Source organism: Bactrocera dorsalis, chromosome 3, assembly GCF_023373825.1.
Source record: "Bactrocera dorsalis isolate Fly_Bdor chromosome 3, ASM2337382v1, whole genome shotgun sequence".
Taxonomy (NCBI): Eukaryota; Metazoa; Arthropoda; class Insecta; order Diptera; family Tephritidae; genus Bactrocera; species Bactrocera dorsalis.
In genome coordinates, this window is record NC_064305.1 from 35,803,987 (window position 1) to 35,814,302 (window position 10,316).

Sequence of the window (10,316 nt, forward strand, 5' to 3'; positions counted from 1 at the left end):
AATATGTATACCAAATTTGAACGAAATCGGTGGGGTGGTTCCAGAGATATGCATATGAACTCATAAGTGGGCAGTGCCACGCCCCCTATAAAAAATTTCTGTACTGTCGAATTTTCTGCTTAAATACAACATCACATACCAAATTTGAGCAAATTAGCTTCGATAGCTACAAAACAAGCAAACAATCGACAGTGGAATAGGAATTGGATTTTTTTTTTACAAAATACAATATACGAAATTTTCTCGCTAAAAACCGGAGGCTCGATTTTCATTTCAGACCCATGGTTTCTTGGGCAAATTTTCTTAGAATTCATCGTTGTTTACGATTTTGATAACCGCTTTGTCAAGAAAAAAATTGACCCACTCTAATACATATACATAAGTATATACAAGTCTATTATCTTAATATATAAAAATCACGTGTCACGTTGTTTGTTTTCGATGGACTCCTAAACTACTGAACCGATTTTAATGAAATTTTTAACACTGTGTGCAGTTTGGCCAACTTTAAAGATAGGATAGTTTATAACTCTCCTTATAGTCGCATTATTTATTTATTGCAAATTATTTGTTTATTATTAGCAAAGAGCTATCCACCAGTTGGTGGCGCTAACAGCGGTATTGAGTAAGTGCGGTATGTTACAGTAGATGGCGCTACAAACATTAAAAACATTAAATGAAAATGCGTTGTTTGAAGTTTATATTATTTGTGGTAAAGTTATACGAGTCTATGACTTCTAAAAAAAAAATAAAAATTGGGCGAGGCGAAGTTCGCCGGGTCAGCTAGTACACATATAAAAAAAAAACGAAAAAACACAAAACTTCAATTGCACCGGATCGTTAGGTCAACACTCATAAAAGTGTCCTTTTTACGGAAGAAAAGAAATCCCTGTTGAACAAGTTTTTAACAAGAAAAATCCCAAATTTAAGCACACACTTCCAGCAAAAAAAAGTTACTCATCATCCAACGTGGTCGCCATTCACCTGTTGTAATCGTTGGGTAGGAAGCCTTCTATAAAGGCGATACAGACAAGAGGTCTGTTCAAAAGGTTTAAAACTGTGGCAAAAATGTAGCAACAGATTCTTTTAGAAAGGTGGTAAGGCACTTAAGCAATACTCTCTTCGATGGAGAGCAGTGGATCTTCTAGCAAGATTCTGCTTCCAGTTGTGTCTAAAAGCAATATGGTTGGTTTCATAGCTGCAGATGATTGGCCGTCCAGAAGTACAGATTTCAAACCACTGAACTATAGTTTATGGTCAGGGTTGGAGAACATGGCCTATAGAATACCCCACAGAAATTTAGAGAATCTCCAGAAATATTCGGTTTGAGCAGCGTCGTCGATATCCTAGAAAGAATTAAAATAGTATTAGTAGCAATAACTTTGTCATCTAAATTATATTTGTACTCAATCACTCGGATTTAATAAGCAAGTCTATTTGAAAACCCTTTGGGATACAACTTATCAATGACTTTTTTGCAGTACGATTTGTTTTCTGCTTCAAAATAACTAGTGACACGATGCTTTGGTGAAAAAACACTTTTTTTCTTTAAATGCGGTTGTTTTTCGACTCGTTTTTTCGTTTTTATTGACAAATAAAATATTTATTGGTTATTTATCAAATACGTTTCCTTGATATCTTTAGAGTCTCAACTCTCAATTTCACTTTACGGGCATCTGATATTATATTGGGAACCTTTTGGATGCTTTCTTCGGTAACAGGCTCCTTAGGGCGTCCACTGCCTTCATGGATCTCGCCGCTCCTTTTTCTTCGTTCAAGCTTAACAACCCACTTTCCAACACTTTATTTCCCTGGGTAAAAGTCTTTATAATATTAACGAATCCAAATCTAAGCTTTAAAAGTATCTTTTCCCTTTAAAATATTGCTTTGTTAACGTACGAAATTTGTTTTGATCCATCTTATGTAAATTAACAAATGATATATCTCATAAACTAATAGTTCGAGTGCTGTCAAATTTGAACACGAGCCTTTTGAAGGTTATGGCTAACTAAAACCGGTAATTATTTAATTCTAGTGGAGTCATCTATGTGTTAGACCGAGGACTTTTCAATTGAACTTTAAGTTGCAGTTAAAGTAATCAACTTCACTAATAATGCATTAAAAGTTTCAGAGCAATGTTGACAGAAATATATAGCTGGCAACTCTGACAATGTAACCAACGCCATTTTCTTTAAATTCTTTTTAAACCGAAAAGTTTCATCCAAAACTGAAAATGGATTTTGTTAGTGCACGTAATAGTACTGGCACAGCAGCAGCAGACACAACTTTTGGGCAAACACAACAGCAAGCAACCTTTCTAACTACAATCAAAGTTTTATTTGTTTATTTTATTTTTATTGCCGACAAACAAAAGTGCAAAGCAACTTAATCTCGACGCTTTTGTAATTTTCATAACTGATAAATTAATTTATGTTGTAAATTTCAGTTGGCAAGCGCCTGTGTATTCCACACAAATTCATTCATGTACTTACTTTACTTTTGTGAGCAAGTGTTTCAATAAATTCTTATTCCACCTTAATCTCTCCGTCTGTGGGGACACCTTTTCAAGCTGTTGCAAATGCTGTCTGCTACAGCCGAAAACTTTGTTCAACGGATTAATGCGTTCACCGCCAGCTTAATGGCGTTTAAATACGTTGCAACATCATTGTGGCACGCACAGTAGGGTGGGTCGATTCCCGACTTTTCGATTCGGGATTTCTAATAGTGCGGAAAAGTTGCCTTAGTACTTCCTGATTCCAATACAGCTTTTTGTTTTGTGATCGGATTGCATCTTCAACCCCAACTCCGGCCTTGAAATTTCGGAAATTCGCCTAAAATCGTGAAATTGTCTACCTAGTGCCTGAAATACGCATCTCATGGCAAAATGCATAAAACAAAAGTTATTTGTCACATCATTTGCTACCGAAATGGTATATGTGATCATGGCTGTAGGACGAATCGTTCCCGAGATACGAGCGAAAATGCGGCGCGCCACAGCGCAAGGTGAAAATCGGCTTGCGGCCACACTTCTTGACGTTGATTTCGCCGAGTGCTATCACTCACATTCATTCACCTACGCCAAAGGACACGTTCGGACTGGTCTGCACATAAATATTTTTTCATCGAGTTCCTTCACTCTTGTCGTTGATTTCGCCGAGTGCTATCACTTATATTCTCTCAACAGAACACAGAACTCAAAATGTCTGTATCTAAATTTAAATTTAGACAGAAATGTCCTGTGTTTGGCATATATCCGTACAATCTCTCTGAGTCCCAGTTACCTCCACTGATAACACTGAATATTTCTGTGGAACCCAGTACAGGTGGTAAGCATGTTGTTGGCAATGGAAAGCCATATGTGTAGCATACATTTATGCGATTTAGCTATGTTACCCATAAAACCTGCTTTAGCATCGATAACACCGTGCTCTGAACCTCGCCACATTATAATTGACTATGACTAGAGCAAAATAATGTAAAATTACTTCAGCGTAGTGCCCAAAAGGCTAAAAGGCAGCTGTTAGGTAAGAAGAGAATCATTGGGAAAATGAAAATTCGGAACAGAAATCAGAAGAACTACCAACCGAGGGCTGTAAACCCACAAAAAAATTATTTGAATTTAAATAATGAGAAGACCCAAAAAAAGGTTGCAATGCAAGAAAACTCCAAATGAAATGCATCCAGCGGATTCATTCGCACGAACTGCTATACTCGTTTATGGAAGATACATAAGTAGGTAGGTAGTGTAGTTTTATGAGATTTGTTTTTTATCTATGTAAATACTTATGCAAATTAGAGGTAATGATGAAATGTATGTTATGAAAGGTGAATAAGCTCAGCTTGGTTGCGATCAGCAGTAAAATATAAAAAAGTTTATAAAATTTAGCAGATTCGCTAAATGTTTTCCGCAATTTTATAAATACGTTTTTTTACTTAAAATATATGCAAACAGGCTTATAACGCCAATCAATTGACAAATCAGTCAAAAACAAAGTGACGAAAATTTATAAAATCAGTTATTGATGACACCCAAAGCCTTCTCAGTTCCTTCCTAATGCTAGAACTCTACCTAAAACCTCACTTTAATAATATAAATCGATCTCCAGCGAGTTATACTGTACCAGCCTTGCATAGCCAACTGTTGCCGCTAATATCTCTAAGAAGAGCCAATATTTTAGTGCGTAAGTACCAAACGAAAAAAAAAAATTTTTTTGAATCACCCTAATATACATGTGTAATTAATTTAATAGGTTTCACGTTTATTCAGTCAATTTGCAACTTACAGATAAGCACAAACGAGAGTCAGAGTTATTTTAATTAAGATGAAGAAGCACTTTTGACTAACAGTTATATTTTAAAAATGCATTTACCTTAGTTCAAAGTAGTATGTAATCTCTCAAAATTATCATTGAACATTATTTGAATAGCAACAAGCGATAATTGAATATTTTCAATCAGTTAACGGTACCGGTTATCAATTCAAATTCAAAATCACAACAGTAAGATTAATTTAAAAATTCAACTTTGCCAAATTGTTCCTTCTAAACTTCCATAGAACTCAAATCTCGTTAACGACATCTTTTCAAAATAATGATCCTACCCAAGTTGCATAAAGTGTGCTCCAAAGTAAAAAGCAAAACTAAAAACTATCAGCATTTCAATCAACTAGTGACTTATGTACCTAACGAGCTCTCTGACAGCAAACAAAAAAATTTAAAAAAAAACTTTGCATACTTTTGAGCGGCATATATTTACAAACACCAGGCGTGCCCTTGAGCACGAACATTAAGTAGATTGACAGAAGTCGCGGTACTCCCAAGGAGGCGAGTGCAAAGCCAATATTTGAGTGTGTAAGCGAGAACATTGAGTCGTGGTGACGACAAAAATTTGGTAACAGCTAAAAACCGTTGTATATATAGGGCCTGCAATCAAGTGCTACTTACAGACATGTGTGCTTATCAGGTTAAAAGCAGCCCTGTAGGGTACAGAGTTTGCAGTTAAACATAAAATAAGTGGTTGTACAAATGTCACGCTTCTTTTGTACTTATTAATCAACCCCTAGCGCCTAATTAACAGAGTTCTAGACGAAGTTCTTCTCAGGTATATAATGAGTCGGCACACATTTTGTTAGGTTCTTCCTAGCCCCATCGAATTTGTTTCTACAAAAAATATTAACCGTTTAGATCGATTACGATTAGGTCGCAACGATAGTAATATCGCTTTTAATTCTGCTCGAATTATCTTAACTAAATGTCAAGATATATCCTTTTTTAATGGAATGAATGCTGGAAAGTATTTCTGAATTTATAGTTTTTAAACTTTAAATACTAACTTTTAACTTTTTTATAGTTTAATGTTATCTAAAAATCTTTTAAAATCAGTTAGAAATTCTCTCAAACAAAACCTTTTTTCATACATGAAAGTAATTTGTGCATGTGTAGTAAACGCAAGTCGAGATATTTTCTTGAAAGTCCACCACAAGTTCTTAACTTTCCACTAATTGAAAACTTCGAAAGCTAGTAACAGTAATACCAACCAATCGCAGCAAATGTAGACGCAGAGCTTTTGACGTTATTTCCAATACAAAATAATGAATTAAAACCATGTTCTTTCTCTCTTCCTGTGAACTCTTTCAATTTCTGTATCTCTGTTTAGCCTCTCTCCTCTATTTCTTTCCTTATATTTTGTTTTTTCTCTCTCTTACACTTTATTCCTCTCTCCCTCTCCCTAATTTATCTCAAACAGTAGGCCTTCAATGCAGCTGTCTCGACAAACATTATAGTTCAAAACCTTGCCTCACGAACCGCACGAACAAACATTATAGTTCAAAACCTTGCCTCACGAACCGCATGCCCTACAGGGTATCTTTTTGACTTATTTGAATTATATGTGTTTGACATGTAACCCAAGTCGAACTAAAAGGTGGTAGAAACTTAGGCTTATTAATCCAGCAGTGCGTACACATAAGGAAAAGAAGCTTGAATAGATTTACAAAAAACGACTGAGAAGCAAGAAATATCTATGAGCATGTAGAAATGGCAATGGCATGGAAAGCTTTGCCAAAATACCTAAAGCATGTTTATATAAGTAAGTGCGCTGTATACCTTTCGCCTGCTACAACATCAAGTGAGTCTGCTGAATGGCAGAAAATCAAACAAGTTCAGCATGGGGGGAGAAAACAATAACAACTGAGTTCTAAGAATAATGTTATTCAGTGCGAGAAAGAGGCTGGCGCCGAGCAGTAATTGAATAAAATTCGAAAGCGAAGATACAGAAAAAACTTAAAGGCAAAGCAAATAACTAGTGTGTGGTGTTGAGGTGCCGTTAAGAAGGCTTGGCATGAGTTGTCAAAAGTGCGCTCGGAAGGTTAAAAGCAAACTGAGGCTAACGGTGGAGTCATGTGTAAAATATATGGCAATGAATTTGTTTTTTCCCCCTCTCTTCTACTTCGAGCTAAGCACAAGCGTAAACAGGCATCGTAACCTCCAGTTCCCGCTCCACCGGGAACATGTCGAACAAATAAGTGTAAAGCGATAAAAATGTCTGTCGTTAACTACTAATTGGAGGCAGTGTAAAATAGCAAACAGACACGCACACACTGACGTATACGAAACACACACATATATACACTTACATGTTTGCCAACATATTGAGCGAAGCGGCATACCCTTTATGTGTATACTTGTACATGTGTTCGCTCATACTTAACTGCACATTTTAGGCATCACAGGGACCACAAATGTGAACACTCCTCCATTTGTACACTCTTTCAACTCTCTCTCTTCCTCAGCTCTCTTTTCACTCGACAGCAACAGCAGGTGCAGGGGGTGCATAGCGTATTAGAGTTCAAGTTCAACAAGCTTAAGCTCTGAACACATAACGACGACAGGTCGACAAACGACATCTGTCAAATATTACACACGTTCTTATGGACACTTATTTTGACGACGACACGAAAACACGACTGTAGGCCGACAGTTGTCATTCTCGCTAATTCCTATTTGCCAACGACAGTAGAACGACAGTAGAATGAAGAAGAGAGATGAGGAAGAGTGGTGATGCCACTAATATGTAAAATGTAAAATTATTCACAGCTCTTACAAACTTGACGTTATTTTACAAATGAAAGCATAAAATATCTCTATTATATCATTTGTAATAACAATTGATAATTTAAAACAAAAATATATACCTATTTACTTATTTTTTGCATAAAAAATTTAACTTTGAACAAAATATTAAAATTTCATTGAAGTGCAAGGTATTAGTATGGCCACAACGTTGTGTACACGCAAAATGGACAGCTGTGTTGTTTTGTTTTCATTTCACTTTCGTACCCTCGTTTGTAGTTTGTCGACTGTCGTCGTTTTGTGTTCAGTAGGTTAACAACTGCAGCGACTACAGCAAAAACTGCAACAAAAGCAACACTCAAAGGAATAACAAAATTGTTTGAAGTTGTCACTAATTCAGTGATTTTCATATGCATAACATACACACACATCTACATACATATAATCTCGAACATACAAACATACATTTATCCTGTTATTAATGAGTTAGTGCACTTGTGTTTGCACACTTTTGCATGCTGCTATGTAATGGAAACGCACACGGCTGGCACTGACTGACATATATTAATGCTGCTCATACACTCTACTACCATTACTTATACTATTACAACAACTACCACCATTTAACTGTGTATGTTTACTACTGACATTCACCTAGATGGAGTGTCCTTGAGTGACAGTCAATAGCGAAGGACACTCGATCTGGGTGAATGTCAGCAGTAAGTGTTTAAATACAGTGGAACTTCCCTAACACGAATGTCCAAGGGACAGAAAGTAGAGTTCGAGTTACGGAAAATTCGAATTAAGGAAAATACACTAAGTTGAGTTCAAATTTATTCACATATGTATGTATGAGCATGTTTATTTAAAAAGACAGTTTGTAATATATATGTAGTATATAAATAAATGTATATAAATTCTTATTGGAAAAAATTGGTAATTTTTTTTTTTGTTTAAATACGGACCATTTCTTTTTCTCTATAAAATGTTCCACTACATTTATTGACGCATGTACTGCATTGGGAACATTTTCTTTCGACGAAGTAAAATTTCTTAGGGTCTGGATAGCAGAATACGCTTGATTAAATGTGGGTATAGTTTCAGTTGTTGTTTCAACCTAGCTTTCACTAGAGACTTCCTCCTCTAAGTCTGAAACAATAGATTATTTGTGTTGAACAATGCTACATTTTACAAATTTTACTTTAGACTTACCTTTTCCAGAAGGAACTAGATTTTCCATGACGCTATCTAAAATGTCATCTGTTGGGAATCCCATTGTTTGCACACCATCGTCAATATCGACGTAATCATCAAAAGACACATTATCGGTTCCCATTGCCGTTCGATATGTGGTCCAAATTTGTTTCAATTCAGACAATGGAAGATCGTCTTCTTCATCCCAGTCATCCGTAGTAGCATTCTGCATTAACTCACCTTTAGCAAAACCAGGCTTTCTAAAACAATTGCTGATTGTTTGTGGTTTTACACCCAAATTCCAGGTTTTGTTTAGATCCCTGATTTCGTCAAGTAACGACACAGTCGTAGGAGTTGGTTCTTCCATATGGGCCAAAACTTTCATCACAATTCGTTTTCTATAATGTTGCTTGAGATTTTGAATAATCCCTTGGTCCATTGGTTGTAGAACAGACGTCAAATTAGGAGGAAAATATTGCAGTTTAATGTTTTTTAAATTTGCTTGTACATTTTTAGGATGTGCGGGACAATTGTCAACGAACAGTAGTATTTTCCTATTTTGGGCAACAAAGACTTTATCTAGATTTTTGAGCCACTTATCATAAATTTCACTTGTCATCCACGCTTTTTTGTTGTACTCATAGTCCACATCAAGTGATTTTATACCCTTAAAACAACGTGGGTTTTTTGACTTGCCGATAACTGATAACTAGCAATTTCAACTTTTCTGAACCACTCATATTGCTTGCAACCATAATGGTAATTCTCTCCTTGCTGTTTTTTGCCACCAAAGCATTTTTGACCTTTAAAGGCTAATGTTTTATTGGGTAAACATTTAAAAAAATGCCCGTTTCATCTGCATTAAAAATATCGTTTTCGTGGTATTGTCTGATTAAATCTGGCAAAACGTTTTTTTTCCAATCTTCACTAGACTGTAAATCGGCTGAAGGAGAAAGTTGAAATCGACATTTGTGCGATATTATGCCTTTTTTTAATTTATCTAACCACCCTACACTAGCAGAAAAATTTTTGCGACCCAAAGCAACCGCAAATTCTTTAGCTTTTTCTCTGATTAAGGTTCCCGAGAGAGGAAGATTTTTCTCACGTGCGGTAGTAAACCACTTAAGCATAGCTTGATCAACATCATTATTGACGCAAGTTGTAATCCTTTTTCGTTTGGAGTTAAAATTATAGTCACCTTTTTGTTCTAAAAGTTTGTCTTTGTTTTTCAAAATGGTTGATAACGTATTAGGAGGAATCCCAAACATTTGTGCAATGTTTTTTTTTTGTTTTCGCCCTTTTCTACCTCGGCAATTAGTTTGAACTTTTCCTTAAGCGTTAAACACTTTACACTTCGTTTTGATGTCATTTTAGTCCAATATCACTACAAAAATTGACAATTTTCACCACCGTTCTAACAACAACTGATATAATCTTATGTAAGTGCGTGCGACGCTTGCTAAGAAATTTAAAATTCAAGTCGTTATCTGTCGCCGACTCGCAGCTCGGTAATTCCCCGAAATTGCGGTAGGTGTTTCCCCGAAAAATTCGAGTTATGCTTGGTTACCGCCGCTGTTTCTGTGACATTTTAGTTCGTGTTTTAGAAATATTCGGGTAACAGAAATTCGACTTATAGGGAAAAAATTACATAGTGATGTTATAAAAACGTATTTTGTTCTTAAGGAAATTCGATATAGAGAATATTTCGAGCTACGGAAGTTCGAGTTAGAGAAGTTTCACTGTATGTGGTTTTTCGTTTGGTTTGGATAAAATGAGTGATGGGAGGCTGGTTGTTTCGGAGAATACTATAGATTTTTACGTTTACGTTTTATAATTGAATAGTTTTAGCTTAAAAACAAATTTCCAAGGACCAATATAAGTGATATTATGACATTTAATTGCAGTAAGAGATCACTATGAATTTCTACAATAAACGCCACGTTGGACCGATTATGCAGAAATTCTGGCAGTATTATTTTCTATTAAAAACATGAAATATTCTCGTTATTATTTCACAGAAAATTCAAGATTTCATTCGGTTAGCTTCTTCTG